Source organism: Beta vulgaris, chromosome 4 (assembly GCF_026745355.1).
Source record: "Beta vulgaris subsp. vulgaris cultivar EL10 chromosome 4, EL10.2, whole genome shotgun sequence".
Lineage (NCBI taxonomy): Eukaryota > Viridiplantae > Streptophyta > Magnoliopsida > Caryophyllales > Amaranthaceae > Beta > Beta vulgaris.
The window spans coordinates 33,795,558-33,820,285 of record NC_079205.1 but is presented as its reverse complement, the minus strand read 5'-3'; the positions used below and the strand labels follow the sequence as shown (position 1 = coordinate 33,820,285).

Genomic DNA, 24,728 nt, shown 5'->3' with positions numbered 1-24,728 from the left:
TTGGAGTATGGGTTGTTCGGCCGATATGCTTGAAAAGCATTAACTTGTTCGAGAGAACTCCGACACTCTTGTGCCCAATGTCCAACTATGCCACAATTATCACACATAATCTCGGAGGTAGTACCCAAAGCAGCAACACTTGCAGGAGAGGAGAGCTGCATATTGTCAAGTTTATTGCTGATGGCATTCATCTGTGCAGCTAATAAGGATATAGAATCTATCTCATGCTTTCCACCCTTGTTAGCTAGTCCTCGAGGATTACCATATTGAGAGTTGTGGATAGCCATCTCCTCGATCAAATCATGTGCAGCATCAATTTCTAGTTTCATGAATCTCCCATTTGCTGCAGAGTCAAGGATAAGTCTCGAGTTGTTCCCCAAACCATTGTAGAATCCTGAACTAGGAACCATTTTTGTAGACCATGATGGGGACATTCTCTCTGAAGGTCTTTAAATCTTTCCCATGCCTCATGTAAAGACTCATCAGTCCCTTGGGTGAAGTTTGTAATCTGACTACGCAACCTAGCAGTCTTTTCTGGAGGGTAGTACTTTCTGTAGAAAGCTAGAGCCAAGGTATTCCAATCAGTGATCCCAAGAGTGGCTCGATTAATCCCTTGTACCACATCTTTGCCTTATCTCGAAGTGAAAATGGGAAAAGAATCTCCCGAATCTGATCTTGTGTCACTCCCTGCTGCTTAATGGTAGAGCAATATTGGCAGAAATCTTGATAATGAAGATTGGGGTCTTCATTAGGTCCACCACCAAATTGTTTTCTTTCGATCATGTTTAGCAATGCAGGTTTGATCTCGAAATTTACAGCTTCGATTTCAGGCATTTGATTGCTTCTGGGAAGTTCAGCCAAAGAGGGTTGGGAAAAATCAGTAAGCCTCCGAGCCATCTCTGATTCTGGTGGAGCAACAGAGACAATGCTGGTAGAATCAGAGTCAGAATCCAAAGGATTATCTTCCCTTGGATTATCTCGCAACTGTCTGAAAAGTTCTTCTGTCTATGAAAGGATCTTTCGATTTCAGGATCAAATTGTAGGCAATCTGAACTCAAACTCCTGCGCATAGAAGAACTAAAGAACAAATTAAGAGATTTTGTCCCAAAGAACAAGTGTTCTCTGAGACGAGAGATATAATCTAGACTCTAAAACAATTAAAGAAAATGGAACAAAACCGTTTCCCCGGCAACGGCGCCAAATTTTGACAGGCTAAAGTCGTATCACCTTATCAAAAGTAATCCTAAGTCCTCTAACAAATAGTAGTCAGGGAAGTAGGGTCGAATCCACAGAGAAACAGTGTTCTTTTCCTAATTGTCAGTCAAATCTAGAGTATAGGAACGAGTGTTTGTGAGTAATTATACTAAACTAAACTATGAATATATCAAGAATTATCAATAATAAAAAGTCTAGGGCATAGGTTCACCAATGATCAATATTTCGGGATGAAACACTAAAATCAACAATTAATAATGCAGTTAAACAGATTGATTCGCTCTCTCAAGTCTAAATCAAGCATAGAACGATATTAACAGGCTCTCGCAATTTATTAACACCAATTCTACCTATTGAAACTAGCCTTAATATCAAGTTTATACCTCTCGGCGCATAACCTAATATTGCAACACTATAACAATCAAATCTGGCCAAATTGGATTGAATAGACATAAAAAAATTCAATAGGAATCAACATGCATCAATAAAAATCAATACTTTAATAAACATCCCTTCCTAATTGATCATGGATCCCCCTAAACCCTAGAAATAGACTACTCAATCATAATTGGGAAAACATATTCATAATTAAATAAGCAAACATGAATTAATAATAAAGGATTGAATAGGAATAAGAAGAGAAGAGAAATAATACCAATTGTAGAACCAATCTTGCAAAAATCAAAGCTTCTATTGAAAATTCAATGTAATTGGGAAAAAGCAAAACTAGGGTTCTTCAATAATTGAGAGAAAAAAGTTCTAATCTTTTTTGAATTAATGACGGAAAAAATAAAATAGAAAATAAGATAGGAAATAATAATATTCCGAGTCTTTATACCTTTCTATTTCCTAAAACAACTAGAAAAATGAGTCTAATTCGTCAAAAGATAAAGCCTTATTCGACTAGGAAACCCGGAATAATCCGCGGCCGCGGATTTTCGGGCTGCAAAACAGCGTCAACTTGCAAAGACCATATCTCCCAAACTAGAAGTCGTATCGGGGCGTGTAATATACCGTTGGAAAGCTCTTCAAGTCTAGTTTCCAACCCACTGGAATCACGAATTCCGATCTCTGGATAATAGTTATGATCAAAAGAGTGCACATGACTCAATTTCCATACTTCTTTTAATACGTTTCCGCTATGTTTGAGTTGCAATCCGACTTGAAGATGCCCTTTGGACTTCTCATTAACTTAGCTCCTTCCTAGATGCTTCTCATGCTTAAGCTTATCCAATAATACTCCAATTGTGTTCTCAATACCTGAAAACTATCAAAAACACCGAAAACACACACAAAGTAATATCTTCTCAACTTAAGTAACTTTATGCAATTATGGACTAAGAATGCAACTAAATGATCCTAAAATGCAACCTAAATGCATCATGAAATGCCTATATTAATATGACTCATCAATTAAGCACAGCGAAAGAGACTCTGGTCGAGATAACCCGGACTATTACCATCACACTCACCGAACTACATCGGAGAGTGTGGAGCTCAATTCCCAATTCTATTCAAATTGATTAACTATTGCAACTATGCTCTGATTCTCAGACTTTATTCCCATAAATTTCTACAGAAAATCCGGCAGAATTTCCTTTAAAAATAGAACAACGCTAAAGCGAAAAATAATATGAACCTGTTACAATTTCAATAAATAAAATATTTCCAAATCCCAGAACTCATCAACCTCAACGCTTTCGCGGAGCAACAACCAACAGAGAATCAGGAGCACTAACGACTCTTAAATACAAAGAATTAAAACAAAGTTTGATAACTAACTATTACAAGTTAAACGCCCTCACATAGTAACAACTACGATAATACACCGTCTCGTATCAGCTTCAACTTGTAGAAGATTAACTCACGGCTTCAACCTGAAAATTTAAGATACTGCCACCACACCAAGTGACAGGCCACAGAAATGACAAAACAACATACACACATCAGCAAAGCTGAGTACTAAACCCGTAAACAAGAGTAACACATGCTTTGGTGGCTTTTACTTAAAAACGACTCAGCAGTCAACATAAGTTCAACAATCACATCCATCATAGCATGCTTAGCAGCAATAATCTTGTTGAACATACATATTATATTTCTAGTTCCACATTTCATAATACATCATTAATCACATAGTAGCAAACACGATAAGGTGACTCCTAACAATGATACGTTTCATATATTCTCATTTGATCAACCTTTTAACTTACCACGATTCCATAGTAGGAATATGAGGTTACCAACTTTGATATAAGTAATACTCTTCATTTCCTTTAGTCGATTTCTTGATGGAAATTCACACTTATGCTTTCGTATTCTATCAATCACTTTCTTATATTCTATAAACAACCTCTTATCAAGCAATAAGTATTATAACTTCGCTATAACGATTCCTTATCAGGAATCCACATAACAGATATGATTCCTTATCGGGAATCCAACATTAGTATCACTTACCATGATATGCCTCCTTATCAGGAAACCAATATCGATATTCATATTCATATACTGAATAAACATTCATGACTTACCTGAGAGAATTCCTTATCGGGAATCCAATATCGAATCAACCTACCACCATATGATTCCTTATCGGGAATCATATATCGAAATAACTTTCATACTTTGAAATAACATTCCTTTTAACCAGGGGGAAAGAGAACGCGGCGGAGGAGACAAAGCTTACACTCCGACAGTGGGGGTCGTCACCCAACCATTCGCTTTACTTTTGGCCAATAACCGCGACTAGGCCGGAGTACATTTTTCCGCTGATTTCATCAGCCATCCACAGGTTTCACATTACCTGATATAACGCCCGATTATCGCCCCACAGAGCAATGGGCAGGTTTCCCTGCGGGGCCCCCAAGGTTCACAGTCCATGGGGCACTGTTCATGTCACCTCATCCGCCGACTCAGACGAGGCTACTTTCCCCTTTCATATTCTTTCCATTTTCGTTCATTACTCAATCATATCATTCTTGAAACTCATTCGATAACTTTAGTAATTATAGAAAATTGTTGCATAACCAACCATACTAGAAGACTTCAATCTAGAAAACTATAATCACATGCCATCGTGCTTTCTTATGAATTTCAGTTCAGTGTACTTATGCAACTAGGTTCAACTCAATTTCAATCATAGAACTTCTAAACCACAATAATTTATACACGAGTTACTAATTCACAAATGCAATAACTCATATTCTCGCTTAATAGTTTGTACTCTTTTATACTTCATGTGGTTATCAATCGACATCTATCTCAATAGTGATAACCATTGTCATCAAGTACCAATAACAATTACAATAAGTCTCTCTCTTAGAATTAACTAAGGAGAGTTAACTTAAATTCCACAACCCAAGGTTCACCAATTAAACATTGATTAAAGTAACTAAATGGGATTCTAATTATACCATTAGTTGAATTCCAAACAACATAATTAGTAACAAGCCACCAACAAGCCAAGATTATGATTACATAGACCGGGTCGAATTCATTCTTACTAAAATTACTCAAACGTATACTAAGGCATCTTTGAGGTAATTCACCAACTCATGTTCCACTTTCGTATTTAAACTCACTAACAAACTTACTTTTGTCGTCATCAAGCAGTTAATCTAACATTATAATATTTCTCTATTTATAGTTATTCAACTGAATTCCCTTTAATCTCAATAATCTAGACCATAATTGATTAAACTACACCCAATAATCTCCATATTATTATTAATTTATTACTAAATACTTTTTCTAACCTCATATGGAAAAACCAATAAAAGTAATTCACTTTTACAATCTACTACAATGCTCAACAACTCTAATCAAATCATATACCCTTATTATTCTTCATATACATCCTCCGTTTAACCTTCAACTCATCTTAACAACAATCAATAGTTATTCCTACTAAGTTTTAGTTATATAGACCAATCCGACGAACATTGTAGATATAATCACCTTTACCAATCTAGAGTTATCCTCATATTAAAAACTAATTAGACACCATGTTGGAAGTAAACTCTATGATACCAATAATAACGATGTTTCCCACTCATAAATCAATTCTGATTAAAATCATTTGAAGATATACAAATTAACACACAACCATGAAATTATAATTCATACTACATATTTAATCCATGACAATATCTCACACAATTTCCATGTAGATAACTTAAACAAATTCGTCTTTCTAATAGAAACTACTTACTAAGGAGCTTGACAATATCCTTTTTGATAAGACCAACTAAACCATACTATGTAATTAAAACACAAACTTGTTGTAATAGAGTGACTTGATAAAATTATAATTTACTACTTATACCAAAACCATTGTTTCTTTATGCTTATAGTACCGAAACCAATACATCAAAGCTAGTTGATTATGTATTCAAAACAAGCAACAATAGCACCACTAGTATAGTAAAATCTCTCGTAATTTGACAACATGATATTATCCACTAAATATATAGATTAGGCCAACTTTTATAATAATTCCTTAGCTTGTTACATACATTTGAAATTACGAATAAAAAAATTAGTGGATTCAGTTCCAACTAGGAGTAGCTCTACCATAATCACAAGCAACTAAGCAATCCATCAATCTTATTGTCCTAGTTGAAGATAAATTACATCATAAATTAACTTAGAGCACATCCCACTACTTTCATCACTAACAAATACTAATCTGAAATGGTGAAGCTTTAACCCCAAAATTCTAAATCACAGGTAATTATGAATCAAAATCATCAATTATATCACACAACAACATCCACAATACATAATACACAATTCACAATCAATTTATTAATCTCCAGAATAAAATCAAAGGAAGGAGGGAAAGAGGTATAGTACCTCTAGGAGCATAACATCAACAAGGTGGCTAGCACCACCACCACAAACAACACCAACCACACGACAAGAATAAGAAAAAGAGAAGCAACAGTCAGCAGCGACAGTAACGTCGCGCCGTCGGAGCGCGACAACAACCACGACACGGCAACAACACGAACAGAACACCAAGAAGAGAGAGAGAAACACGGAACAAGGGAGGGAACCACGACAGCGCTAACAACAACTCTGGCAGCAGCTGCGGCGAGGCAACACACGCATCAATGGCGAGGAAACGGCGGGATTCCGGCGAACTGAAAGAGAAGAGATGCGCGGGAGAGAGAGAGTATTGATTGGGGTTTGGGGTTTTCACGAGTTGGGGTTTTGGGTTTGTTCACGGGAGAGAGAAAGAGTTTGGGGTGAGTTTGAGTTTTGGTTTATCATTCAACCGACAACCGACAACCGACAACCGACAACCGACAGGGGGTTTGGGTTAAAAAAAATAAGGAAACCTAACTTAAAAGATTAGTTCCCACTTTAGGTAAATTTTGTTCTAACCAATTTTAAAAATTAGAACCCAAAATATATTTTACAATAAAATCACATTAATAAATAACATGGAAAATGAAAATCATACTCCAACCCAAATAAAATAAAATAATCCAACACATAATTTACTTAATAAATATAATTACCATTTAATAGATTATTTTAAAAACAAGCCTGTTACATGAGTGGTGAAACTTGAAATATACGATTCATACTCTTTTTATGCCTTTGAATAACGTATTGTTTTGCACATGCATGGCTATTGTTTAAGCCACCATAAGGACAATCTTCCTTGCCTCATTAGCGCATAATCTATGCGTGAGGCCACTCTTAGGGGGTTTGCACTTTGTCCCTCAGAAAGCTTCCTGAGCGATAGTGTTGGATCTTAGTCATAAACAAACCTATCCAACCATGGAATTGCTCTCTTGTTCCTGACTTGAGAACTGGAGTTCGTCTTACACGTGGCCACCTTTTTAAGCAAAGGTATGAAGGGCGGGATCAATTTGTTAGTCATGGACCCTTTTCAACCTTAACCTAAACTTAACAATAGTTTCAAACATAGAACTTGGCTTTTAGTTAGAACTTTGCATACTATTATCCTACTTTTGCATATTTGTGTGGGTGCCTGTAATCGTCCTGTATTACCGATTTTTTGAGTCAAAATTATCAAACTAATGATTGCGACGAGTAAAAAGCAAAAAATCATGTCTCTGTTTAAGCTGCGCTCCACGCACTAATTATGCTTCTAATGCAAGGGGTGTGTCTCATATATTTAAATGTGTTTCGCACATGTCCTTGTCAGCGTGTTGCGCTTCTCATTTGCCTACCACGCTAATTTGCTGCGCTTGACATAGCTATGTCGCGCTAAGCGCATAGTTTGTGTCTCTCCTTCAGCCAACGAGTCGCAGGTTGTTGTGAGTGACGCAAAGTTGCTTCTTGTCCTGTCATCATGCTTTGACATGCGTAGTATGGTTTATCACCTAAGTTATAGGATAAAATTTCATGCTTCTCCTCCTAAGGTTAATAATATCATGTAATCTATATATATATTTAAAGTAGGATCCTTGAGGCCACGTGTCGTTCTGTTATCGATTTCAATCCTACGTGGCATGACGTTATTTTTTTGGAGCTCAATGAGGGTGTCCACGTGTCACTCGAATCAAAGAATATGTAATTGGCGTCAATCAAGGATTTAAATTGATATGTGATCTACATAATTAAGGAAACGTTTATTAGAATAACGTAATGTGTGTCAAGCAAGTTGCACGTGAAAATTAGAAAAAAAAAATATATCAATCACGATCTTAATTGAGAGATTTTCGCATAAATTATGGAATCAATTAAGGAAATCTGAATATCAATAACAGTATTATGGAAACAAAAAATTATCGAATCAATTAGGAATCAATCATGGTTGTAATTGATAATCAACCAACCACCCATGCTAATATTAAGGAAACAATTTTACATTTCTATAATAAAAAAATAATAATTTAATATGGTAATTATACTCGGCCATATGTAGTATAAATATCAATGATTCTTTGGATTTGTCTCACCACACCACACCACACCAAATCCAAAACTTCCGTAATTTTTACAATTAGAGGAGAGTCCAAATGGCGTTTTTAGGATGGTCATGGCACACTATAAAACAGTTTGTTCGATTTTTATTCATGCGTTTTTATGAGATTATCTTCACAAAAATACTAAATAGAAACCAATCTAATAACCATAAACGTGATATGTCCGTAATTGAAGATGTAATTCATGAAGTCCATGTGAAAATCAATGCGCCTCAATTGAAGATACATGGCATCCGAAATTGGCACATTCTAATTTTTTTGATGTTGATGCAATGGTGTTAACACTATTTCGTTCGGGTCGTCTTTTGAGTCATAAGGTATCAAAAGAATTCACGCATGATATATGTTATGATTCGCCTATATGGGATACTATTGAAGACGTTACTTCATCACAACCTCGGTTTAGGGTACACTTGGATTATGATAACATGATGTTGTACTACCTACACACCGTTCCTCCAAGGATTCATAAAGTGTGCGATGAGTGTTTCGAAGAATTGAATTTGGTCGACGGAAATCTTCTTCAATTAAGTAGAAATAAAACTTTATTGTATTATTGTGCAAGGAATATTTAGCAAGTTGTTTTACATACTCTTTTATATTAATGTAGTATGTTAATTCTCTTAGTTGAATTACAAAATAAGTCCAATTAGAGTTGTACTTTTTTTTTCATTCTTAATATAAATATATACCTGTTTGCCAAATATTACTCATGGTTGGTTTCCCGTCAAAAAAAAAAAACTCATGGTTGGTGTTACGTAGCGTAAATCTAGTAATTAAATATCACAACTCCCAAAGATAGGTTCTTAAAATTGGAGACTTGTGCAACAATGATTGATTCAAATCCCAAAGCAAACTCCTGACCAGCAACCTGCACAAAAGGGACCCACCCTGGAGGTTTGGGTGGTATTTCCCCCTCTAAAGCTTAAGTCAGATGTCAGGGATGTAAAGGAACTTTTAGAGAGAGAAAGTAGAGAGAGAGAGAAGAATTTATGACAGAGTAACAGTACTATGCTCTGAAAAACGTACCTTTCACCCTGAAATCAAGGACTATTTATACTGTTTGAAATGACTGCTGTGCCTTGATGTCACCCTAATTTGGGAGCATCTGATTGGCTAATCAAAGTAGCAGGACACATGGCAGTAATTGATTGGTCAGCACACCTCACTTTCATAAAAAGGTGTAGATCATTTTTACTGGGCCTAAGTACGATTTTTGGGGCCAGAAGAGGGGCCTCTAGTACACTTTCTTCAGAGAAACGTACTTTTAGGCCTGCCACTTCCAGACCCTTTGTACTTTTACCTCTCTGCATGCATGCCACATGTAGGGCTCCGATGGGGCCACGTGGCAGAGCGATAGCTGTTGATTTTTTAGGCTACAACATTTGCCCCTTAAAAGAGGGAGTTATTATCTTTTAGGCGCCAAGACGGTTAATCTTCCTCTTTTAACCGACCTGGAACTGCCTTCCCCTTCATTCAAAAAAGAGGCGCGATTTTGCCGATCTCCATAGGTCAACCCTAGGCATAACGGTTACTTTTCACCGGATGAGGAGGTCATTTTCACCCCTCTATAAATATATGTGCCTTAGTCGCTCCTGAAATCATTTTAACATCGCTGAGAAATTTTCTAGAGAGAGAGACTCTGCAGATTTTTACTGAACTTTTAGAGAGAAGAACAACTCCCGTCCATTACTTTGCTCGTCCGAGGCCTCAAGTCATCTTTGACGCTCGTCCGAACTTTCTTCTACAGGTATATTCTCAACTCTTTTTCTTGTTTGCACACATATTTTAAGAAAATGGATTCGTCCTCTTCCTCGAACAATTCCGGCCGCTCAAGGGTTGGTGCTAACCCTAGAACAGAGGGCCTAACTTCCTCGGCATCTTCTAGAGTTGGTCCTATCTCGGCCGGGCATGCATTCTTTATCTTTAGCCATGGACGGCAAAGTCAGACGACCCAGTCTTTACCTGTGCAGGGTAATCTGGCGCGCGTCAAGCAAACGGCTCGCATCAGAAGAGGGGTTACCATGCCGGCCTCTAGCTCCGAAAGGGAGGAATCCACTGGGCGAATTCCGGCCGAAGGGGAACGAGAGACCCAAAGCGCTCGTCCTGCCAATCAAACTCCTTCTCCTGAGCATGCCGAGGAGGAACCAGAAATCAGGGGCTCTCCAGAACCCAGCCCGTCCATGCACAGGACGATTTCAGATGAGCCGAGGACGGCTAGCTCCTCTAACCCCGCTAGTGGCTCAGAGGAGCCGTCAACCACTTCGTCTGAAATAAGACGGCGGCTAGGTCCCTTTCTGACCCTAGGTTTATCCTGGCCGATAACACTTGGCTGGGACGATTAGGCTCGGACCTTAGACCTTTTTCAGTGGCTATGCCTATGCCCGGCTACCACTTTGTCCTTCCCGGCCGAGAGGACACTATTTTCAGTGCTCCTCCCGGCCATTTTACAGTTTATCGGTTGGCATTAGATGTCGGCCTGCGCTTTCCCCTTCACCCTTTCATCAGCCAACTTCTTCATTACTATGGCATAGGACATAATCAACTTGCCCCTAACTCTTGGCAAAACATCCTTACCTTTCTGGTCGTCTGCAACTTAAAAGGAAAGGACCCTTCTCTGGCCGCTTTTACCCATATTCATTATGTTGCCAAGGTCCCTAGGACCATTGAAGGAAGTTGGCTGAGCGTGTGCAATCGTCAAGGATTCTTGACGTCTTGGGATAAGACTTCCAAGATGCACTCATGGAAGGGCGAGTTCTTCTTCGTCCAGGCGCCCAGCAAAGCGGTGGCAAATCGCCTTCGGTATTTTAGCCGGTAAACCACGAACACTGGACGGATGGCCTCATATCTGGAACTGGAGAGTAACTCTGCCGAAGAGATGGTGGAGTACTTCCGGATTTCGGAATATACTATGGAAGATGTTTCTTTCAAGGGTCCGTCCAATTGGATTCCCTTTAAGGAAATGTTTTACCATGATAACTTCCTAGTCGCTGTCGGCCTGCGGCAGGACGAGGACAGAGGTATATCCACTAAGAATTTTCTAAGTAAAAATTTCTGGACTTGTTTATCATTCGTCCAACACTCGTTTCATTCCCTTTGCAGATTCAGCCAGGAGCAAACTAAGGAAGTCTTGGATAGGAGACATGAGCTCATCCAGATTTGCGGACACTCTATGGAAGGAGTACAGTAAATCAGGTGCCGAAAAGAGGGCCGACACTCTGGTAAGATATTGTATAACATTTTTTTTTTTTTTTTTTTTTGAGCTGGCCTATCTGCTTCTTTGGAGGGTAACCCGTCAAGATGGAGCCTGGACGACTCGTCTATTCAAGGAGCAATTCGTCTAGAGTGATTGGCAGGACGGATTGCTTCTTCGAGGAGCAGTACGTCCAGGGGAATACTGGACGAGCCATCTTCTTAAGAAACAACTCGTCTAGGTTGATTCCTTGACGGTTTGCCTCTTCGGGGGGCAGTCCGTCTAGAATAGTGTTGGACGAGCTACTCATTTGAGGAGCAACCCGTCTTGGTTGATACTTTGACGGTTTGCTTCTTCGAGGGGCAGTCCGTCTAGACAAGTACTGGCCGAGCTACTTTGTATACTAACCACTCGTCCAGATGATGACTGGACGGTCTGCCATCATGATGAGTAGATCGTCTAGATGTGTCCAGACGATATCCTCCCTTGACGAGTATTCTAATTTTTCTTTTTTCAGAAAAATGCCCCAACCTCTAAGGCTTTGGCCGAAAAAGCCGCAGCGAAGAAACGGCCGGCCGGTACAAGTGAAGCCCCTCCCTCAAAAAAGGCAAAGGGTTTTACTGCTAAGAAGAAGAAGACCACACGGCCGGTTCCCAAGGTCGTGATCGATCTACCGGCTAAGGAGGAGGCCAAAGAAGAGTCGGCTGAAGTTGACTCCCGGGCCCTCGTGGCCTATACTGGTCCGGCCGAGCAACCCACTCCTTCGCAACCTGACGAGGTTGTCGTCTTGGACGATGCTGGACAATCTTCTCAGCCGGACGCGACTGTGGACGGGTCCGCCTTCTCTGGGCCAGTGGCCCAACTGGTAGGCCAGATGCCGGCTGCTTATAGGACGGCTTCCCGTTCTTCTGGTGAGTCTTACTATTCCAACGTAGTTAGAACACTACGGGTTGGCGGGCGTCCGATGAGTCCGTCCAACAAACAGACCGTGGTTATTCCCTCAGGTGTACTGACGAGTCTAACCTTTCAGATAAAGGGAAGGGTCCAGCTGTTGACGGCTCCCCTAGCCTCTCTGACGATGAATCTTCTCCAGCTTTTGGAAAGATGTCGTCGTCTGAACGTGAGAAGCTCAAGACGGAGCTGTTCAAGTGCTTTCCTGAACCTTATATTAAGGGGTTAAGGGGAGCATCGTCTGGGCATGTAGGTTACATGTCTCAGCTTGCTGCCGAGGTACATCCTTTTCTCTTCAGACGCTTATGTTTTTTACTTGGCATTTATTTACTTCTTTTTCATCCGTCCTGACATGCCTTATCCTTTCATGTTTTCAGCTTTTTGCTCGCAGCATGATAACAGAAGACTAGGCAAAGGAGCTCAGAAAAGAAAACAAAAAGCTCGTCCAAGATGTGACGGCGGCCGCTGATCATGCCCAGTTTGCTATGGCCCAGCAAGAGGTGTTGCATCAGCAGACCAAGATTGCGCTGGAAAAACGGTCAGCCGAGCTGGAGTCTCAGATCAAAGTCTACCTTCTTCGGTTGACGGAGATGCTAGACGAACGGGCCTCATTGGAATGTGTCCTGACGGACGAGAGGAATTCAGTCATGACGATGGCTGCTGATTTCTTCAAGGAGAACCTCGTCCTGAAGGTCAAGAACCAAGCCCTTCGTACTGAGGTTGCAGAGACCGTTCTGGCGCCAAAGAGGCTATGAACACCGTCATAGACACCTCAAAGGAATGGGCGGTGCAGCTTTTGGCATGATGGCCGAAGAGGAGGATATCCCCAGATATACTCGTCGGCTGGAGTTCCAAGAGGCTTTGCATAAGGCGACCATATCTGGAGCCGACCCTCCCGTCTTTGAAGAATCTTCTGAGGATGAAGAGGGAGAGGACGATGCAGAGGCCCAGGACGAAGAGGACAATGATCCTCCTGCCGCCTAGTTTTTTGTTGTATCTTGGCCGTGAGCCACTTGTAACTTTTTCTCTTTTTGTACTTAGATGAATTTAGGTTGTAATCATCTTTTTTACATTTATGAAAAGCTATCTTTTTCAATCTCCCTTGTTCTATGCTTTACTGTTTTTGACGTATTATCTTACAACTCCATGATTATACAAAGTACAAAAGCAACTCGTCATAATATTTGGCCGATCTAAGCAACTAGATTGGCCGATCTCATTTACAACTTACATTAAAGCCCAAGTATAGAAAGTAACTCGTCAATCATTTGTTATTTGGCCCAGTAGCTCTTTTCTGGACGTTCATCACCAGATGCTTTAAGCAAAGACTTGTTTTTAATTTTTGGGTTTTCAAAAAAATACCAAGTATAAAAGTTTGCTCGGCCAGAACCTGGGTATGTTCGTCATTGGACAAAGACTTAGTCAATTTATAAATTATGCCCCTATATGCCCCCTTCTTGGACGAAGAGTTTTCATAACTTTTCCTGTTCAAGAAGGAGTTAGAGATAATTTTTAAATAACTTGAACGTTTTTCCAATAGTGATTGTAACTCGTCCATCTTTGTTAAATTATGAAATAACTTGTGCCTTTACTAAGGTTGTTATTTCGAAGTTTTGTGGCTGTTTGACGGAAAGTAGGACACCTTTACTAAGGCGTCCTAATCCTAGCCGACCTTGTTTGGGAGGTGTTCAACTCTTTAAGTAAACCACCGGCCAAATCTTGCATATTTATCCATTTAAGGACGATAACAGTTCGGCCGACCTCCAATGAAAGGTGCATTGTCTGTTTGCTTTGTTAAATTTAATGACTTTGGACGATTGTAATAACTTTAAGCAAATAAATCAGACTAAGTTATAGAGAAGTAGAGCTGTATTATATGAAGTTTGCTTGACGAATAGTCAAGATACATGTATACATTCTACTTTTTCTTTGTAATGCATTAACAAAGATTACAATTTAGCTGGATGCCCTAAACAAAGTATTTCTTCAAAGTGTCAGAATTCCACGTCCTAGGAATAGAACGTCCGTCCAATCCTTCTAGACGAAAGGTGCCATTCTGAACTACTTCGATTATCTTATAGGGTCCTTCCCAGTTAGGAGTAAGCTTGCCTAACTCTTTGGCTCGGCCGACCGCTTCCATTTTTCTTAGGACGAGGTCTCCCAGCTTTAACGGACGTCTTGCAACTCTTTTGTTGAAGTCTCTTGCCATTCTCAACTTGTATAGTTGCATCCTCAGCAGAGCGTTGCCCCTGACTTCAGGAACTAATCCAGAGCCGTCCTAAGGCTGCCCAGTTAGCGTTTCTGATACATCATTACCTTAAAGTGGGTTCTTCAACCTCAATAGGGAGGACGGCCTCAGAGCCATAAACCATCATAAAAGGAGTCTCGCCGGTGGAATTCTTGGCCGTTGTCCTTATTGACCATAAGACCAGCTGCAATTCTTCTACCCAAAGCCCCTTAGCATTGTCCAACTTCTTTTTTATCCCGGCCGAAAGAATCTTGTTAAAAGCCTCCACTTGCCCATTAGCCTGTGGATGAGCTACTGCTGCAAAGTGAGCTTTGATTCCTTGGTCAGCCAACCATTGACGAAGCTTGGGTGTTTCGAATTGCGGCCCATTATCAAAGACGATCGACTGGGGCATGCCAAACCTTGTAATCAAGTTCTTCCAGATGAACCCTTTGACGTCATTGGTGGTGATGCCCCTTAATGCTTCAGCTTCAACCCATTTTGTAAAGTAGTCTACAGCTACTATTACAAATTTCTTCTGGCCGGCAGCAATAGGAAAAGGCCCAAGATGTCCATCCCCCATTTAGCAAAGGGAAGAGGAAAGAGAATGGGCGTCAAGTAATTGGACGGCTTTTGATGATATTACCATGCTTTTGGCAACTATCACACTTCTTGGCATAGAGACGTGCATCTTCTTTTAAGGACGGCCAAAATAGCCCGTCCTGAGAGCCCTTTCTGCCAAAGCTCTTCCTCCAATGTGGAAGCACAAGCTCCCTCATGCAATCCTTCAAAACGTCCAGACCTTCCTTTCGGCTGATGCACTTGAGAAGAGGCCGATTATAGGATTTTTGTATAGAGTCTCATTCCACAATTCAAACCACTTGTCCCTTGCTTTCACATACTTGGCTTCAGTTGGATCAAGAGGCAGACGGCCGTTTTCTTGAATTCAATGATTGGACTCATCCACTCATCTCCGGCTGAGAAACAGACTTCTCCGGCCTCAATGCTCTTGGCCGCCTTTACTTCCCAGAAGACTGTTCTAGGAACATCTCCTTCAGCCGAGCTGGCCAGTTTAGAGAGGGCATCAGCTTGATGGTTCTCTGATCTGGGCACCTGATCTAGGACGAACCTCTTTAAAGACTTGATCTCTTCCTTGACCAAATTCATATACTTGCTCATGGACGCTTCCTTGCATTCAAACTCACCATTGACTTGACTGACAACCAGCAGAGAGTCAGTTTTAGCTTCAATTTCCAAGGCCCCAGCCGCTTTGCACATTTTTATGCCGGCTAAGAGAGCTTCATACTCTGCTTCATTATTGGACGCCTGGAATTTGAACTTCATAGCATATTCAAACTTATCCCCTTCTGGAGATTGAAAAATGATTCCTGCCCACACCGTTAGCAGTTGAGGATCCGTCCACCATAAGGGTCCAATGACGCCTTCCTGCGCCGGACTTGGACGCTTTCTAACGTAGGCCGAGTAAGCTCTACAATAAATCAGCCAAAGCTTGGCCCTTGATTGCCTTTCTAGGCTCAAATGTTAAATCAAACATATTAAGCTCAACAGCCCATTTTAACATCCGGCCAGACGCATCCATCTTATGCAACACTTGCCTAAGCGGCTGATCTGTATATACAAGAATGCTGTGGGCTAAGAAGTAAGGCCTTAACTTCCGGCTAGCCATCAACAAAGCCAAGCCGAATTTTCATGGAGAATATCTGTTTCGCATCTTTCAGCACATGGCTCACAAATAGACGGGTATTTGACCGCGTCTCTTTCAGCCAAGAGGACTGCACTTACTGCGAAGGGTGATACAGCCAGGTATACATACAACTTTCACCTTCGGCCGGACTGATCAACCTAGGCAGCTGCCGAAGATGATCTTTTACTTGCTGAAGCGCCACCTCAGCTTCTTCCGACCACTCAAACTTGGCATTCTTCTTGATAGTAGCAAAGAAATGGTGACATTTGTCTCCTGATTTTGAGAGAAACCGTCCAGAGCAGCCAAACAGCCCGTCAACCTCTGAACTTCTTTGACCTTGGACGGCGAAGACATATTCATAATAGCTTGAATTTGTCGGGATTTGCCTCAATCCCTCTCTGATCAACCAAAAATCCCAGAAATTTCCCAGCAACTACCCGAAACACATTTTGCGGATTAGCTTCAACTTAATTTCTCAAAGTGAGGAAGGTTTCCCTAAATCGTCCAGATGATCTTTCTCTTCTTTACTCTTGACGATCATGTCGTCGATATAGGCTTCCATATTTCGCCCAAGCTGTGGCTGAAATACCGTATTAATGAGCCTCTGAAATGTGGCTGGGCATTTCTTAGGCCGAAGGGCATCCTGAGCCATCCATACAACCTTTCTCAGTAATGAAGGAAGTCTTATCTTGATCATCCGGCCACATAGGAATCTGTGGAAGCCAGAATAGGCGTCCATAAACTCAGCAGGGCATGGCCGGCCGTAGAATCACCAGACGATCAATTTTAGGCAATGGAAGCTGTCCTTAGGACAAGCCTTGTTCAGATCCGTATAATCAAGCACATTCTCCAATGCCATTCGGCTTTGGAACCATCACAACATTTGCTACCCAATCTGGGTAATATGTTTCCCGGATGAATTAGATTAGCAGCTTTTGACTTCTTCATCAACGGCCTTATTTCTGGCCGGCCCCAGATGCTCTTCTTCTGCCGAATAGGCTTTTGCCCCGGCTCAATGTTGAGCTTATGGACGGCCACTTCAGGGTCTATCCCAGGCATCTCTTCTACAGCATAGGCAAACACATCTTCAATTCTCGCAGCAACGCAACTAAGGCGTCCTGAATTTCTGATCTCAAAACTGATCCAATTTTCAATGTCCTTTCCGGACGCTTTGGATTCAAGCAGATCTCTACTGGACTTTCCACCGGCTCTGGACGTTCTAGTCCCAGACCCATTATAGCCATTATCTCAGATGAATGCTTTTCTTCTTTAATAGCCAAACACTTTCTCTTCTTGCTAGGCAAAAGCATGGACGGATTGCTTTCAGGAAGAGGTGACTCTTGAACCTTCTCAACTTCCTTCTTAAGCTCAACAATTTGGCCTTTCACTTTCTCGGCCGGACCATCTTCCTTGTCCTTCTCTTTCCAAGATGACTGTTTAAGTGTGGTGAGATAGCATTCTCTAGCAGCTTGCTGATCTCCATAGAGAGAGCCAATCTTTCCTCCATCACACTCAAACTTCATTAACATCAGGTGAGTCACAATAACAGCCTTGATGTGATTTAAGGTAGGTCGTCCGAGAATGACATTATAAGCGGTCAAGTCTCGTACTACCAAAAATTTCACAAAAAGCGTCCTGGCCGCATCTTTTTCTCACAACTCCCAAAGATAGGTTCTTAAAATTGGAGACTTGTGCAACAATGATTGATTCAAATCCCAAAGCAAACTCCTGACTAGCAACCTGCACAAAAGGGACCCACCCTGGAGGTTTGGGTGGTATTTCCCCCTCCGAAGCTTAAGTCAGATGTCAGGGATGTAAAGGAACTTTTAGAGAGAGAAAGTAGAGAGAGAGAGAGAAGAATTTATGACAGAGTAACAGTACTATGCTATGAAAAACGTACCTTTCACCCTGAAATCAAGGACTATTTATACTGTTTGAAATGACTGTTGTGCCTTGATGTCACCCTAATTTGGGAGCATCTTATTGGCTAATCAAAGTAGCAGGACACGTGGCAGTAATTGATTGGTCAGCACACCTCACTTTCATAAAAAGGTGTAGATCATTTTTACTGGGCCTAAGTACGATTTTTGGGGCCAGAAGAGGGGCCTCTAGTACACTTTCTTCAGAGAAACGTACTTTTAGGCCTGCCACTTCCAGACCCTTTGTACTTTTCCTCTCTGCATGCATGCCACATGTACTAATCATAAGCATATCTTATTTAGCTACACATTATGATATACATGTATAATTCAACTTTAATATAACAATGCATGCAAGCCATTAAATATTATCTACCACCTAATGCATGCAATACATTAAATGATAAATTTTTTGCCTATAAATAGATTGCAAAATCCGGTTTTTTCAACCCCTCTTGCTTCCAATCCATCAAAATCGTTTTAAAAATCAAGCTAATTATCCTTCAAATTTCTCAAAAACAACTTATTTCATTAAATGGATCCTAGAGTTGCAAAACATGTCAATGATATTAACGAGTCTATGTATGAATTTTTTGAAGCATGGTCTGCCATTGATGAGGAGATTTCGAAATCTCTAAAAGCACTAGAGAAATTAGATGATGAAGATGAAGTGGAAACCATGGGTTATGTTGGTATGATTATCTCCTTTCGTAATAAGATTGAACTTGCAACAATAGAAGCAAAGGAAAGAGTTCAGTATTTGGATTCCCTAATAAATGATTAATGTACTTAAACGTGTTCAACGATTGGGGATGAAAAGCTGAGGTTATGTCTTCAAGAAAAAAAAGTATTCAAGTTTAGGTGGTGTTATTCAAGTTTATCTCATGTATTGTTTTGCATTTCCGTATTAACTATGTATTCCATATCTCTTTTTATTTTTGATGGTCATGAATTTTGTTTATTACAGCAAAAGTCTTGCATTACATGACTAAATTAATTAAGTGAAATTTCATAGTAATTAATTTTAAATATGTATTATGTATATCTCTTTAGTTATCATGTCATTAATTAAGTTCAATAAAGAAAAAGAAAATATAATGTTAATTTTTTTTTTCGGATCTATAAATAAAACGTGACTACAAATTTAAATCTAACGTAATTAGTTTGTATATTTCGATCTAACAATGAACATATCACCTTGGGTACTCTTATATGTGTTAAAGATTTTGATTTGATTTACCTTTTAATATATTTATTCGTTACCAAACATAAGCATTAAAACACTAATTACGAACATTTATATTTAGCAATTTTGAAACGAAATATTCCAGTGATTTTTTTTTTGATTGATTCCGAAATTAAGTGATTTCAAGCAACACATACTTTTATTTGCTGTATTTTTTTTCTTATATATATTGAACATACAAAAAAGTTGTTTTATTCTCTTTTGTGAAATGGATCCTCATGTCAATAAGGTGCGAAAAAATGAGTTAACATTGCTAAATTCTTTGATGAGGCAAGTTCGCGTTCAAAATAAGGAAATAGGTATATATATATACTCATATTATTATTTCCACACGTTTTTTTTAAACCTTACTTTTTTACATTCTGTTAAAACATTGTAGCTAAATAAATCCTTTTTCGATTTTTTATCACATTAGTTCTAAAAAACAAAAAAATTGTTACATGAAGCCCAAGTAAATAAGAAATCGTTCATTGTAGTTAAATAAATCTTTTTCGATTTTTTATCACAGTATAGCAATTTTCGCCTCTTTGTTCTGTTTGATTTTTTCTTTATTTTTGTCCACGTTTAGTATTATAGTATCATAAATTTATATGCATGTGAAATAGACAATATTCGTAAATGTGTAATTCTAAAAAAATGACATGTTAGGTGTTGTTGGAGTACTCATCTATATGGGACGTGTTCAATCAAAAATTAATCAACAAAGCAAAAAACAATATATCATACTAATTGACAAGAGGTAATTTTATAATTTCGTGATTTATATTACATGTAATTGTAGTTATTTTCGTTTTTCTTGCCATAATTAATATATTGATTCATTGTTTCTACTTATATCAGTTATACTGCTATGAAACTATGTGTTGTCGACAATTTTTTTGACCATTTACAACAATTAAGTTCTGACCTATTACAAGACGCTGTGGTTGTTTTAGCAAGAGGATTGGTTTTGAAAAATGACGACGGTAAGCATGAAAATTGTATTATTTAGGTAACATATGTTCAAATTCTGTATTTGAATTAGATTGTATTTTTACTACATTTCATAGGCATTTATTTGCAATCTGTTGAAAACACACAAATCATGATCAATCCTAGGACAAAGATTGCAAGCAAACTAAAACAGTGGTAAGCTACTATGTATACTTACATGCGATTTGATCATTTTTCAACCATGCGCAACTTAACGTGTTCTCTTAAATACATGTTTTGATTGGGTTAATTAGGTTTCGTAACGATCAATTTGTCCGACACAAGACACTATGGATAAATAAGACTTCTCTTCCGCTCAATAGATTACTATGCATCTCGAATTCAATGCGTTTATCCATTTCTGAGTTTCACAAATACAACGGAGTATGTCGTATCTGATATTTACTTTATAATATCTTAAATTCGTTTGTTTATATTTATATAGATATGTAAATTAAATTCATTTTTCATTGTAGGGATGCAAGTGTAGGGTTGTTGGGAGAATAGATGATATTAATAAAGTAATAGTTCGAATTCCGTATTCATGCATATCAAAATAAAGGATATAAGTGGGTCATTAAGTGTTGGACTATCTCACAAGCAAATATGTTTTATATTACAATGTCCACTCTTGATCTACCAAAACGAACTGAAGAGGTATGTATGTTAATATTATAATCTTCTATGATACAACTACAACTTTGTAATATAAATTTCGCATTATCGCTAATAATTGTTTTTTGTAGGTTAAATACATGGACAACATACGGACCAAACTGTTCTCTCATATTGGAGATGCATATGTTTTCGTACTTGAAGCGACATTGCTATGTTTTAAATCTAAAGTTCATAAAGTTGTGGATGTTACACACGTTTACTGGGCGGAAGAGTGTGCTTATCAATTTACTTGCAAGTTGCCTACTTATAGCAACAAATGGATCACAAAATATAAATTTTTATTTTATTTGTTATTTAATTTTCTTAGTTACAAAGTGTTTCAATTATAATGTAAGTTTACTACTTTTTGTTATGCGTTATTAATTATATAATTCGAGCACTTTGTTTATGTCTTAAATCATAATAGAATGAAAAGTTAATACCAATAAAGCATCATATCTATATATATATTATATGTAATCGTATTTATATATTCCATTTATAAATTTGATTTATTACCAAACACTTAAAATAATAAACTAAGTTAGTGCAATAATTAATATTGGACGTATATATAAAACAACCATATACAATTATTAGTCACGTTCTTAATAAAAAAAAATAGTAACTGGCGTCAATTTTGTAATTGAATTTAGAAAAAATTTCCTATATTACATAGTGCACTAATTGGGGTAGTTTTATATTTGACAGTTACGAAATTTTGGTAGGTGTTGCCAATAAGTAGTGACTTTCCATTTTGTCAAATATTATTGCCAAAAGACACAACCATTTATAATAATGTAAATATATATAATATATATACAGATTTATATATTCCGGTTAGAAAATTGATACGTTACCAAACGTTTACATTAATACTGCCGCCTGTTTTTTACAAAAAAAAAACCGATTTTGAATTTTTTTTTTTTATGAATTTCCTAATAATCTATATATTAAAATAGCATTAATTGGATATACATAGATATTTGGCAGTTACGAAATGTTGCTATGATTAGATTTTAATTTCTGACTTTCCATTGTCTCAAATATTATTCCACAAAGACACATCTTTTCATTTTCTCTAAGCATGCCTTTTTTATGAATGTTATATATATATTAAATATACATGCATAGTTTTTACATTTCATTTAACCAAAATACACCCTCCAAATTAAAATTTCGATTTTTTCATTCTCACACTCTAACATGGATTCCCAAATGCAAAGAAGCCTAACATTGTTCATTCCCTTCCTACTGAAATTATTATTGAAATTCTTTCACGCGTTGGTGCTGCAAAGTGCTCCTGATTTATTTGCATGCAGAATGACGTGAGTTTTATATTTATATATTTCTTTTGTTTTTACGAGATTTAAATTTGCACATTATCATCTTATGAAATTAATTTATTTTCAGTTGCAAGGCTATTAATAAACTTTCACACGATGGGAAGATATATAAGAAGGTTTCTTTTGAACACCTTTACATGCGTTCAATGCGTAATGATGAAAATAAAGCAAAGTTTTTTGATTTGTCTTGGAATACAAGAATCCAGAAGCACTTTTGCGTTATGGCATGGTAAAGTTGTTTTTTTTTTTAATAACGCAATTTTATCAAATGTATATTTTTTTATTTATTTACATTATGAACATAACTAACTATATTTGTATAGGTACAATATTTCACATATGTGATGTTAGATGAAGAGTTGAAGAACATCGACTTGGCACATTCAAATGGCAATGTGTTGGCCAGCTATTTATTGGGACTTTTGCTTATATTCAATGCAGATGAAGAGCGCAAAAAAAGGGGTGTAGCGTTATTACTAAGTGTTTTTCACAAGCATCCAATAGATAAAGTGGTTCAATTAAGAGAAACTCTACGAGATATGATGGTGTCCCTTTGGTTAAATAATACCATAGTTCGTGAGTCTGATGAATTCGTAAAGTGTGATCAAGAGCACCTTCATGAATATGACAACATTGTGGACAAATGGGATTACTTCGCATGGGGTCCTGATGATCTCAAAAGTTTATGTGATGCATACTTATGTAATCGCGAAGCAGCCTTTTTTCTACGCTTGCTCCACTAGATTTTCTTAGATATGAAATATTATTTTAAGTTTTTGCTTTATATTGATTTCTAGGTTAATTTTCAGTTGTATTAAGTTTGTTGTCATAATAAGAGTTTTAATTTCAATAATATAAGTTTGTATTAATCTTATATATTTTTCATATTAAATGACAATCATTTTGTTCAGTTCTGATGAACTTATATTCAGTTTGACCACATATCAGAGCAATCTATATATATTTAATTAAACACTTATAATTAAAAACTTATAAACGGTTGAAATAAATTTTAAATTTTGTTGTTGATTAATGACATTTATAAGTGTTTAAGTTTAAAGAAGTTACTTTATGTAGCTCGCTTATTTAAGATTCAAATATATACTTATAAATAAAGGATCGTTTTCTTGATGCTAAATCACTATTACATATGGAGTGAATAATTATTTTGTATGTAATGCAATCAACTATTGTATATTGTTACGCCAATTTATGTAAATGTTGTGTATTCTATGTCTTATATTGTTTTTAGCTATACAAGAAAAAAAATTTACGATTTTTGTGGGGAAAGATTTCGCAAGAATATACTTCAATGCTACAATTTTCGTAATAATTGTATTTAAAGAATATATGTTTTATTCCTAAAATACAAATAGGCTAAATATATTAGTAATTTATTAGTTGATTATCTGATTTTAGGAATATATGCATGATACTACTGTAATTTGAAAATATCGTTTATATTAATACAAATTTACCTAATAGTTGTATTTTAGGAATATATGGGTTACTCGAATGTAAAATAGGCTATATATGTTATTAATTATGCAGTTTATAATATCCTGGAATAGTTATTTAATGATTTAAATGATTGTAACTACTTATTATAAGCAATTTATAAATCGATGATTAAGATTGCTATATTTAAAAAAAAAAATCATTATGTGCGAGTGATTACGGTTGTCATTGATTATGAGATATTCATATTTTAGGTAAATAATTCATACAATCACTGTACGATTATATATAGATACTGTTAAGATCTCAACGTTAATTCAGAAAGAATCATGATACTATATATTTTTAAAAATATCTTTTATAATAATACAATTTTAGAAAAGAATTGTATTTCAGGAATATATGGGTTACTCGATGTTAAAATAGGCGAGAATCTTATTAATTGATGTAATTTAAGATATGATTTATTTTAATGATATAAATTAAGGTAATAACTTACTGTAATCAATTTATCAATCTGTGATTAAGATTGTCGTTGATTATAATAATAGATTCATATTTTACAATCACTATACGAATTGGGTATTAGATTAATGGCAAATCATTTCCTTAAACAGCTTCATATTAACGTGAATACTACTTCATAAATATCTTTTACGTCACTTTATATAAATACACACTAAGTTATTACTCATAATCTTAATTCATATTTTTCGAAAACCTCTTCATTTCATCTTTCAAAATAATATTTCTCTACGGAAATGACATCCCAAAATGATGCCCCTGTTAAAAAAATTATTAATGTTTCTGATTTGGTTAAGGGAACAAAGTATATCACTATTCAGTACGGATAATACGGGTTTATGAGAAG

The 24,728-nt window shown here is 37.4% G+C and overlaps 1 non-coding gene across 1 annotated transcript; it reads left to right on the top strand.

The window, feature by feature from the left end:
- The first annotated feature begins 416 nt into the window (after positions 1 to 416).
- Positions 417 to 523, top strand: LOC125497190 (small nucleolar RNA R71). Its single transcript, XR_007273825.2, has one exon. It is a non-coding gene; the product is annotated as a small nucleolar RNA R71 (small nucleolar RNA).
- Positions 524 to 24,728: the final 24,205 nt, after the last annotated feature.